The sequence below is a fragment of the Grammomys surdaster genome, unplaced genomic scaffold (assembly GCF_004785775.1).
Source record: "Grammomys surdaster isolate TR1022 unplaced genomic scaffold, NIH_TR_1.0 340, whole genome shotgun sequence".
Taxonomy (NCBI): domain Eukaryota; kingdom Metazoa; phylum Chordata; class Mammalia; order Rodentia; family Muridae; genus Grammomys; species Grammomys surdaster.
In genome coordinates this window covers 441,418-454,340 of record NW_021604759.1, presented here as the reverse complement: position 1 = coordinate 454,340, position 12,923 = coordinate 441,418, and the positions used below count along the sequence as shown (strand labels likewise).

General features: G+C 39.2%; 1 pseudogene; it reads right to left on the bottom strand.

The window, feature by feature from the left end:
* Nucleotides 1–4,005: 4,005 nt before the first annotated feature.
* Nucleotides 4,006–4,847, bottom strand: LOC114630499 (annotated as a pseudogene).
* Between the last annotated feature and the right edge of the window lie 8,076 nt (nt 4,848–12,923).

The following is a 12,923-nucleotide window of genomic DNA, read 5'->3' as shown; positions in this document are numbered from 1 at the left end:
AGAGAAAAATAAATGAATCTGTTTAGTATTGACTGTATACTGAAGCCTTAGTATTTCTCAGCAAGTAGCAACATCATATAAACATTGTAAAAACTGGATCTTTGAAGTAATTCATCTCAAACACACTCCCAGTTTGCTAGGTAACATATTTAATTTGTAATCTATTAATACAAATGTCTGTTTTTTATTCTGCCCTTTTATCTGAAGACAATATAAATCTTCTAAAAAGAAACTTCACTACAAATTTGGTCTTTGATAATATTACAGGATTAATTGTAAAAATCTAACCCAATCAATTGTAGGTAAGACTTTACATGTTACACTGAGCCATCATTAGTACTGATATATTTTTCTATGAGACTTTTTTCTTGATAACATAGTAGATTCAAGAAAAATAATCATTATATTTTATTCTTCCTGTAGATTCCTTATTGCTATTTACCTGTATAGAAAGAGGTGAAAAGTGGGTTTTTTAACCTTGAAATGAACATTTCCTACAATGTAACAACACAGCCTTTTCTTGTATCTTTCTGTTGCTTAACATCCTTATTAGACCTGCTATTGGTGCCATCTCTTCCCATTAGTCCTGCATTTTGTGGTTTCTTCCACATTCAGTGAGATTTTAACCTTATTAACTAATGACCCATTGACCTACTAATACACATGAGCACACTGCCACCGCCACCACACATTTGATGTTTGAATTTATGCAAATTTCACTCTGTAAACATAACCTTAGAAAATCTTTCACTCCCCTTTACATCTTTTATATTTTCTCTTCATTTTACTACTAGTTCTTTTCTTTCTGTGTTTAAATAAAATTCCATGTTCAGCCAATAACTAAAGTGTAATATTTATGTGTATAGCTAATCTGTGCTAAGCAATAACAACCTTATCCAAGAAAACTTTTAGTTACACATGAAGTTCCCAAGTGTAGCTGGCTTACAGAGGCAATAAAAATAATTACAACACTCCGTTTGTCACAAATGCTAACTTTATCAATTTTTGTAGATGTATGATATGTCCTAATAGGGTGTATCACTTCCTGGCTATGTTTTATTTATTCTTATATTATACAAGTATGGTGTTGTGTTTCCATGTACTGTGCACTTGCTTGGTGCCTGAAGAGACCAGAAGAGGGCGTCAGATTCCCTGGATTCAACAGAGGATTGTGAGCTGCCATGTGGGTACTTGGAATTGAACCTTGGTACTCTGGAAGAGTTCAGCAGGTTAACTGCTGAACCACTCTATTCATTAAATACTCTTGATAACTTTACAATTTCATGAGAAACATTATATGCAAAATAAATGTTATTCACAAGAATAAAATTTTCCTGAGGAGGTAAGAAACAGCACAGAATTACTTTCTGAAATATAATCACTTCCATAAGACCTGAGGCTCTTCTTTCCACTTTGGAATTCCACAACTGTTATCTGTAATATTCAGAGTCTTTTATTTTTAGCCAGGCATGATGACATACACCTGTAATCTCAGGACTTAGGAGGTAAAGTTCAGGAGTTCAGGACCATTCTGATGATTCTCCATTATATAGTGTGGTTGAATCCATCCTGAGCTACATGAGATTCTGTCTCAAAACAAATGGACTTATATGTAAACAAACAACAAACTAAACAAAACAACATATTTGTGGATTTTATATTTAAAGCTAATTATAACTATAATTTGCTGTCTTGGAACACAGCCTGGCTTCAGCTGGTACACTTTGGCTCCATTTCTCCATTATACGGTCAGAAACTACACACATGTATACCTTTCAAAATATTTTTAAATGTGCATGTATGTCTGTTTTGCCTGCATGTGTGTCTGTGTCTCATTTTTGTGTCTTATATCTGAAGAGGCCAGAAGAGGCCATCAAATCCGTTTGGCCTGGAATTACACACCACTGTGAACCACTTTATGGGTGCTGGGAATTGAACCTAAGACCTCTGCAAGAGCAGTAAGTGCTCTCAACTGTTGAGACATCTCTCTATTCTCTCTCATTCTCTCATCTCTCTATTCTCTCTCTATTTTTCTCTCATTCACAATGAGAGGGAGACTCTCATTGTGTTGTGCTGGGTTTGAACTCATTATGGAGCCAATTTTGACCTCCTGTCTCCACCTCTCCAGAGATAGGATAACAGACATTTATTACATTAGGTCTACACAATCTAGGCAAGCAATCTACTAACTGAGCTATGTATCTTGCCTCTGCAAGTGCCTTTGTCACAAACATCAGTCTGCCCTAGAATTTCTGAGTCCCCTGGTATGTCATTTGCAAACCACACTGACACAATCTCCTTTTCCAAGTCATAAATAGAGATATGTATTTGTGTTCTGACACATGCATTTGTAAATCTCATGCCTCCAAAGACCGCACTGCTCACATCTGCAGAGAGAAATTGGTGAAGCTAATAGAAAGGTTTCATTTGAGCTCATTTCCCCAAATGCTGAAAGGACAGAGAAAAGTGGCAAAAATAAAATATCAGAACAAAACAAGGCCAAAAAGGGTTTGTTCTCAGTGAAGAATATGTTGGGCTTTCTTTCCACTTTTCAAACCCCTAATCTACCCCATGTCATGATTGGCATCTCCTACACTTCAGCTAGAAACCAGCTCATACAGTGTAGAAAGGAAAAAGAAGCTGCTGAGAAAACAAGGCACAATCTCCACAAATGCAACACTCTCTCATGTCTCCTACACCGTTTTCCTTATGCCTTAAGTGTTAGTACCTGTAAATACTGCATACAGTGCCCAATCCTCTCATAGGCCCTTGATCTCCCTTTCTCTCCCCTTTCTGAGTAATCTCTGTGTTTGTACCTTTGACCTGTAGCACCCATTGTATCCACTCACAGGCAGCAGGGAGAGCTCTGGAAAACTGACACACACTATGGAAATTATTTTTCTCTGTAATGTCCTATGTTTGTACTCAGAGAACCCACTCTCCAGCCTTTCACACAGGACCCTCCTGGCCAGTAGCTGCTACTCTCTCTTAGAGTGTTCCTATTTTCTCTGTCTTTTAAAGTGTCCAAGATCACTCTGGCATGAAGAAATATGAACTTCTCTGCTTCAAGAGAGATGCCTGGGGTCTTTCTTTTTATCACACAGATGAAATGTCACCTCAGAGATATCCCTTGGATGTCCCTGTCAAATCTTCCCTATCCCATGGCTGTCCCTTACATGTCTCTATTTCCCATGTACTGTTGAGTGGCAGTTTTATCCTCAACATTTGTAGTCCCCAGAACACACTGAAGCAGATACATTTCACAGATTCAGAAACCTGTAGTCTGATTGCATGTGTGATTCTACATTGAAAACTCTTCCTGAAAGAGAAAAGTCTCTCCATGGCTGGTGAGATGACTCCATAAATACATTGTTTTGTGGCCCTTTGTGATGAACTGAGTGCAATGCCCAGAACCCACATGGTTGAAGGAAAGCACAAACTCCCACTTAAGTTGTCTTCTTATCACCACACGTGAGCCATGGCATGTACACTCCAATAAATGTACTGTAACTAAAAAGAGTTGAAGCTTTGTCCATAACACTGTTGTCTGAGGAAGTGGGTGGGAAGGTCTAGTAGGCCCATCATGCTAAGGAAAGATCTTGTAGTAGAGTATAGTGAAGGCTGAGTGAAAGAAAGCTCTTGTTCATGTTGACAGCCTCTTGCTTGGATTGTACATCCCAGAACTATATACTGTGCTATCAGTGAAGGCTAAATGCTCAGAGCGTCTGTATCAAGGAAATCCCATTCTTCTCAGTCAGTTACTCAGTCTCCTTTCCAGGCTGACTTAAGAACACAGCACAGTCCTCATTCCTAGCCTTCCTCAGCAGTACATGTTGGCTTTTGAGCATCAGGAATGGTCAGCAGACCTGACATCAACACATGTGGCTTCAGCTTCCTAGAATTCACACACTCTGTTGCAATTCTCACATAAGAAAACAAAGTGGGCCAAAAGTCTGTAATGAATTCTGCTTCAATTCAGACAGGTGCTAGTGGTGTGGGACACAGCTAACCATCCCAATTTTTGGAAGTTTTTAACCTTTTGAAAGGTTCCAAATTTGCCTTTGATAATAATTTCTTTATTAAACTTACATTTCCCCAAATCAGCCTCCTGAGCTCCCCCTTCACCTCCTGTCCCTGAGTGTGTAGATCAGAAGGTTGAGGAGAGGGGTGACAATGTTGTAGAAGACGGTGAGGAACTTGCCCTGGTCCTGGGACGAGCTGTTCCCCGGCTACATGTACATGTAGATGATATTTCCACAGAAAAGCAAGACCATGGTGAGGTGCGAGCCACAGGTGTTAAAGACTTTGTGCCTTCCTGAGGATGACTGCATATGTAACATGATATAGAAATAAGAACCAATATCAACATCAGAGGTGACAGCACAATGCCTATTACCAGATGAAGGCAATGTCTTCAATGGCATCTGTGTTGTACAGACCATCCTGATGAAGGCTGGCATTTCACAGAGAAAGTGGTCTACCATGCAATACCCACTGCAAGGTAACAATAATGATGTCCACACCCCCAGGCCCAGGATCAGGACCAGCTGCAGAGCACAGCCCACATAGCAAATGGTCTTGTCCTTCCCGCTGAGGTTATAGAGCAGCTGTGGGATGGAGCTGCTGGTGAAGCTGAGGTCCAGGAAGGACAGGTGTATGAGGAAGAAGTTCATGAGGATGTGCAGGTGCGGGTCCAGCCTGGACACCAGGATGCTGGTGCTGTTGCCCAGCAGGGTCAGGAGGTAGGTGGACAGGATGATAGTGAACAGAACCCTCTCCATCTGTGGCCAGTCAGAGAAGCCTATAAGGATGAAATGGATGAAGGTGCTGTCGTTGGCTGTACCCATCTCTACTGCACCTACAGAAGATATGAAACAATAAATAAAGATAGATAGATAGATAGATAGATAGATAGATAGATAGATAGATAGACAGACAAGAAAGATAGATTAATTCAATATTACTAATGATACTTAAATTTCTGGTAAAAATGATCCATTTGTGCATAGTTTATAGGGTTAAATAAGTGGATAAAATACTTCTCACTAGACCATCAGAAATTCTGTCAAAATGCAACACAAAACATGAAAATAAGTTTTCAATGAATACAAATGTTGGCCAAAATTAAAAATAAAAACACTTTATGAGGAAAAAGAACAGACTAAGCTGACAAACAATATAATTGGACCATCTTCTGAAATAAGACTTCTACATGTTTTTTTGTACAAAGTCTAAGGGTGTTCAGTAATATACTGTATATTCAAGCAAGGTTGGCTTCAACTTCATGGAAAACTATCTGCTCCTGCCATATCTTTTGAATATGAAAACACATTTCCAAATTTGGGGAAATAAGTATACTTTTAACTATTTGGGACAAGTTCTTGCTACTGGGATTGCTACAGGTACTCCATTTCATTCCAGTCTTGGTGCCCACTAGCTATTTGTTTCTGACCCCAGTCCCTGTGGGATAACATCCCAGTAACCCTGACTCAGACCCCCACCCAGAAATGGAGAGCTGTGACTACTTAATGTGTTATCATATGACTAACTGCTTTTTTAGCTTCTGTAATTTGTTTATTAGGATACCCAAAGATTGTCTAGGGGTCACTTCACTTGGTAGAGCAAGACAGTTTTGCTTGCACGATAGTGAAAATCCTGTGGTTTCCTTTTTTAAAATCCTTCCCTCACCTCATTTCTCTGGGCAATCTCAAATCTGGCTCATAGATTGTTCATTATGCTGGCATATAATCAATAGACCTTTTATTAATTAAGTAATTAATTAATTAACATCTCAAACAATATCACCCTCATGGTCCCTCCTTCACAGTGTTCCCTTCCCCCTATCCTCTGAGAGGGTGGAGTCCCCTGGGTAAACCCCCACTCTGGCACATCAAGTCTCTGCTAGATTAGGCACATCCTCTCACACTGAGGCCAGACAAGGCAGCCATGAAGATTGAGCTGCATGTCTCCTACATATGTGCCAGGAGCCTCATTCTAGGCCATTCCTGTCTCTTGGTTGGTGGCTTAGACTCTGAGACCTCCCAGGGAACAAGGTTTGATGACTCTGTTGGTTGTCTTGTTGGGTTCCCATCTACTTCAGGGCCTTCAGTCCTCCAAACTCTTCCATAAGTGTCCCTGACCTCCATGTAAAGTTTGGTTGTGGGTATCTGAATCTGTTTCAGTCTGCTGCTGTATAGAGCCTCTCAGAGGACAGTTTTGCTAGGCTCCATTCTGCAAGTATAGCAGAATATCATTCATAATATCAGGGATTGGTGCTTGCCTATGTGACCAGTTTCGAGTTGGGCCAGTTATTGGTTGGTCATTCCTTCAGTCTCTGCTACAACCCTGCATTTTAAAAAAATTTTTATTGGATATTTTATTTATTTACAATACAGATGTCATCACTGTCCCCATTTCCCCTCCCTAGAACCCTCTATAGCATCCCCCTTCCTCCTTTTTGCTTAAATACCATTTTAATTACATGCATGTTGTAAGGTCAGTTCTAGTTTGAGGGTCTAGCAATACAATAGATGCAAATTGTCAAGGAACAAGCAAGACAATACACACAAATTGTCAAAGAACAAACAAGATATTAAACTCGATTCTGTGAACACTCCCATGATCACTGTTTTTAAGGGCTTATGAGGATGATCAAAGTATCTGAGCATACTTTCCTGTCCTAGCCCAAAGTCATTTTCAAGTCTGAAGCATATTTCCATGATTTAGGCTAAAATTTAGATTCCTGTCTGAAATTGCTTCTTTGTTCTAGCCTAATATTTACATTCCTGCCTGATATTACTTCTTTGTTCTAGCCTAATGTCCAATTCCTGCCTGAAGCCTACTTCCTTGTCCTGGCCCAAGTCAGATTCTTGCCAAGCAGCCCCAAAGGATCTCTGCCTCTTCACCTTTTTAATTTCATTAAAAAGACCAAGCATGTCTTAAGTCTTCTGACAAGAATGACTTCCTTACCCATTGAGGAATATGCATTATCCAAAGCAATGCACTTCTGTCTTAGGTTGGTAAGGCTCTGTGCAGAATATTACCTGTCCTTGGCTTGTGAGCCTGTTTATTTAGTAACCCTGTCTGGAGTTCCATTTTCAGGTTCAAGTCATGTTCATTGGCTGTCAACATGTTAATGTTGTTAAAGACAAGCTTTAACATGATGGGCAGGAGAAAAGTATTTCCAGGACAAAAAGGGCTAGCATGATCAAGCTATATATGTCATTCTTGAAGCTTGACCAAAGTAGAAATACTGACCTCAGGACATGAGTAATTTTATAAGCAATATCTACCACATTCAATGCTCAGCAGAGCAGGATTCTTGAAATATATAAGTTCCCTATGTATCATTAAAGCATCCAGAGTTGTGTGTGTTAGAATTATGCCAAATACACTGCAAATGTCTTTAAACTTCTTCCTAATTATAATGACTAACACTGTAAATTTTAGAACTAACATGAATCCAATGATATTTGGCATGATACTCAAGATGACTCCTTACCCTTAAATTCTATACCTCTTTCGAATAATTTGAGTAGGATGAAGAGCATCAATGCATTCTTCCAAATGCCTAAGTCCTCTTGTATATTCAACACACTAGTAACATTTTTTACTAAGTGATTAGCGAAAGTAGCTGTCTTAACTTCTTGTGTCACAGCAATTGCAGGAACAGTGGTGTTAGAAATTAATGTAATTAAAGCTGTTATACCAGCAATATTCAAGCCCACTACCCTCCTGCTTCTGCTTAAAGCCTGACTCATTTCTTCCAATACTTGCAAGCTATTTTTAGAATATCAACATTCTGTGATACACAGGGCAGTAAAACAAAAGTTGGTTGTTAGACCTCCATAACTGACATGCTGGATTTCAAAACACAAACACAACTAGAAGGTGTACAATCAATGCAACTTACATTAAATACTGTCGAAGAAACAAACGTATTTTTAACATGACAATTAAAAGAGCCTTAACACATGTGCTGACACCTTTCACTTATGCATAAGTATGCCTAGATGTAGAGTGCCATAGACACTCAGCAGGAATTTCCTTGGCATCCAATTTTTTTAAAAAAATTTTTTTTAAATAGAAAATAAAAAGAACATGATTTAAATAAATTTGTGGTATACAGGGATATTTCTCCCCCTTTTTTATTTTATGAAGATGTTGTTTTAAATGTCCATGGGTCCCTTCCACAGTCTTCTGTCCTTGACAATTATAAGGAATCCTCACAATATGGGTAATGTTAAATGGCTGCTAAAAAGTCTCAAATGTTCGACTGCCATAGCCAGTTCCATTATCTGTTTTGCTTTTGTTGTTGTAGGTTTTTTATTATTGGGTACTTTCTTTATCTACATTTCAAATGTTACTAACTTTCCCCATTCCCCAGCAAGAGAAACCCCTTAACACATCCTCCCTCTTCCTATTTCTATGAAGGTGTGCCTCACCCATCCACCCACTCCCATCTCCCCACCCTTGAATTCCCCATCTCTGGGGCATCCAGCCTTCAAGGGAGCAAGGCCCTCCTCTCCCTATGATGCCCAACAAGTCCAATCTTCTCTACAAATGCAGGTGGAGACATAGGTCCCTCCATGTATGTTCCCAGGCTAGCTGTTTAGACCCCAGGAGCTCAAGTTGGTTGATATTGTCAATCTCCCTATGGGGCCAAAAGCCACTTCAACTCCTTCAGTCTTCTCTCAAACTCCTCCAATGGGGACCCTCTGATCAGTTAGATCCATCCCTGCATTTCTTCTGACAGTATAAATTTTGGGTTGAGAGTTTCTGGGTGGGTTTGTGTCCGTACCCCTCCACAGGAGATCCTGCCTGGCTATAGCAGGTGGCCTCTTCAGATTCCATGTTCCCACATTTAGGCTAAGGTTACCAGCACTGACTCCTGGAAGCCTCATCTATCCCAGGTCTCTAAGACATCTTCTTAAGGATACACACACACACACACACACACACACACACACACACCATAGCTGCAGATTTCCATTCATTCTCCAGGCCCTCTGGGTCTATCTCCTGTCTCTCCCTGCACTCAATTGATCTTGTTTTCCCATTCCCCTCACACCACCTCTCCCACACAGTTCTCTCCAGCCTTCTGCCTCCTATGACTATTTTGTTTCTCCTTCTTAGACTAATTAAAGCATCCTTGCTTGTGCCTTCATTCTTGTCTAACTTCTTTGGGTCTGTTGGTGTATCATGGGTATACTTTACAGCTAATATCTGCTTATCATTGAGTACATAGCATGTATGTCCTTTTGAGTCTGGGTTACCTCACTCAGGATAATATTTTCTAGTTCCATTCATTTGCCTGAGAATTTCATGATGTCCTTGTTTTTAATATCTGAGTAATACACTATTATGTAAATGAGCCACATTTTTTGTAACCAATCATTGGTTGAGTGACATCTGGGTTGTTTCCAGTTTCTGGCTATTACAAATGAAGCTGCTATGAACATAGTGGAGCATGTGTCCTTATGGTGTGTTGGAGCATCTTTTGGGTATATGCCCAGGACCAGTATAGCTCAGTCTTCAGATAGAACTATTCCCAATTTTCTGAGAAACTGGCAGCTTGAATTCCAGAGTGGTTGTACAAGTTTTCAATCCCACTAACAATGAAGGAATATTCCCCTTTCTCCACATCCTTACCAGCATGTGCTATCCCTTGAGTTTTTGATCTTAGGCATTCTAGTTGGTACAAGGTGGAATCTCAGGTTTGTTTTAATTTGCATGTCCCTGATGACATTCCCTTGTTGAGAATACTCTGTTTAGCTCTATATCCCACTCTTAAATTGCATTATTTGGGGTTTTGGAGACTAACTTCTTGAAGTTCTTTTTATATTTTGAATATTAGCTCTCAACCAGATGTAGGGTTAGTGATGATCTTTTCCCAATCACTAGGCTGCCATTTTGTCCTATTGACTGTGACCTTTGCCTTACAGAAGCTTTTCAGTTTTAAGAGTTTCCATTTATCAATCGTTGATCTTAGAACAGGAGCCATTGCTGTTCTATTCAGGAATATTTTCTCCTATGTCAATTTGTTCAAGGCTATTTCCCACTTTCTCTTCTATTAGATTCAGTGTGTCTGATTTTATGTTGAGGTTCTTGATCCATTCTGACTTGAACTTTCTGAAGGGCGATACATATGGATCAAGTTGCATTCTTCTACATTCTGGCTGCCAGTTAGACCAGCATCATTTACTGATGACGCTTTCTTTTTTCCACTCTATAATTTGACTTCTTTGTCAAAAATCAAGTATTCACAGTGGAATATCCATAGTGTGGGTTTATTTCTGGGTCTTTGATTCTATCCCATTGATCAACCTCTCTGTCTCTGTACCAATTTCATGCAGTACTTATCACGATTGCTTTGTAGTGCAGCTTGAGGTCAGGGATGGTAATTCCTCCAGAAGATCTTTTTTTGTTGTTGTTGAGAATTGGTTTTGGCTATACTGGATTTTTGTTTTTCCATATGAAGTTGAGAATTGCTCTTTCAAGATCTGTAAAAAAAAATATGTATTGGAATTTTGATGAGTATTTCATTAAATCTGTAGATTGCTTTTGGCAAGATAGCCATTTTCACTGTGATTTAAGCTTTAGTGTTGTTCCTTTTACAAATGTAGATGCCCTTACATTTGGGGCATAGATGTTCAGAATTTAGAAACTTGGTAGATTTTTCTATGATGTGTATGAAGTGTCCTTCCCAGTCTCTTTTGATTACTTTTGGTTGAAAGTCTATTTTATTAGATAATAGAATGGCTACTCCAGCTTGTTTCTTGGGTCCATTTGCTTGAAAAATCTTTTTCCAGAACTTTATAGTGAGATAATGACTACTGCTGAGATATGTTTCCTGTATACAGCAGAATTATGGATTTTGTTTATGCATCCATTCTGTTAGCCTGTGTCTTTTTATTGGGGAATTGAGTCCATTGATGTTGAGAGATAGTAATGACCAAGTATTGTTAGTTGCTGTTATTTTGATGGTGGTGGTGGGAGGGGGGCAATTTTCTTGTTTTGGCACTAATGGTATGAAATTATTTCTTGTGTTTGCTTGAGTGCAGTTAGTCTCATTCGGTTGGAGTTTTTTTTCTAGTAGTCATTTTCTCTGACTCATGTATTGATATGGTCTGTCCTCTGTATGACTGGGTTAGTGGAAAGATATTGTTTGAATTTAGTTTTGTCATGGAATATCTTAGTTTCTCCATCTATGATGATTGAAAGTTTCTCTGGGTATAGTAATCTCATTGGCATTTGTGTTCTCTTAGGGTCTCCAAGACCTCTGCCCAGGCTATTCTAGCTTTTAGAGTCTCAGATGAGAAATTGGGTGTAATTCTGATAGGTCTGTGTTTATATGTTACTTGGCCTTTTTATCTTGCAGCTTTTAAAATCCATTCTTCTTCTATATATTTAGTGTTTTGATTATTATGTGGCAGGAGGATTTTCTTTTCTGGTCCAATCAGTTTGGTGTTCTGTAAGCTTCTTGTTCCATTATATATCTCTCTTTTTGTTAGGGAAATTTTCTTCTATTATTTTGTTGAAGATGTTTTGGGGGGTCTTTGTGCTGCTTCCTCCTGCTTCTCCTCCTCCTCCTCCTCCTCCTCCTCCTCCTCCTCTTCCTTCTCCTCCTCCTCCTCCTCTTCTTCTTCTATTCCTATCATCATTACTTTCAGTCCTTTCATAGTGTCCCTGATTTCCTGGATGTTTTGTGTCATGAATTTTTTAGATTTTGCATTTTCTTTGACTGATATATTGATTTCATCTATCATATCTTCTAACCCTGAGATTCCTGATTCCATCTCCTGTATTCTATTGGTGATGCTTGTGTCTGTAGTTTTTCTCTTCTGTAGGTTTTCCATCTCCAAGATTGCCTCCATTTGTGTTTTGTTTATTTCTTGGACAGATTCATTCATGTCCTTCACCTATTTGATTATGTTTTCCTGTATTTCTTTATATTGATTTGTTTCCTCTTTTAGTACCTCTACCTGTTTGAATGCATTTTCCTGTATTTCCTTAAGGTATTCATTCATGCCCTGTATGGACCCTATTTTGCAAGCTGTGTCCCAATGAAATCCTGCTGGTATGGTGGTAAGATCTAACTAGGATGGGTCATCAGGCAGGGTTCCAAGCTGCTTAGTTTTGGAGCCTCCAAAGGTTTCCACAGGAAGGCAGAATGCGCTGGGGGTCCTGCAATTCTCCTCCGAACCTAGGAGGCCAGATCTAGACAATGTGATTTTTATTATAAGACCCAAGATCACCAGTGATTCCTGCAAAACAGAATCCTTTTTCCTAAGTAGTATTTTTTTTCATTTTAAGTCACAGAAAGGTCACCATCTCATAACAGGAGTCCCACTGCACTTCATCAGACTTCCCTACTCCTGAGACTCATCCGCTAAGCTCCTTATGGAAGAGCATGAGTCACAGAGCACATTAAGCGATGGGAACGGTGATGAGTGGTTTCTTTTGTACCTGGAAGTGTTAGTATGTACACTAGCATTTTAATACATTGGTATTTTGCCTTTGAAATTTCTCTGGTAAATTTGAATGAGCAAACTAACTTTTGTTTAGTAAGTTGTTTATGCAAACATAGCTTCACTTTTAACAGTTAGTGATAACTAGAAATAATTAAATATCTTGGCTGTATTGTCTAGCCTAATAACTTTATGAAGATGGAGTCTTAAGCTAGATGGAAAAATGAGTTAAAAGCATCAGTTTACTGATCCTGTGCTTGCAAACTAAGAAACTTGCTTTTTCCTGCTAGTATGACAGACAGAAGTGGGGTACACAGGAGGCAAAACACACTAATTACCTGATAGAGACAAGGAGGAAACATGCAGTGTAATGAGTCCCCATGGCTCACTTCACACTTTGCTGTGTTCTCTCTCTCTCTCTCTCTCTCTCTCTCTCTCTCTCTCTCTCTCTCT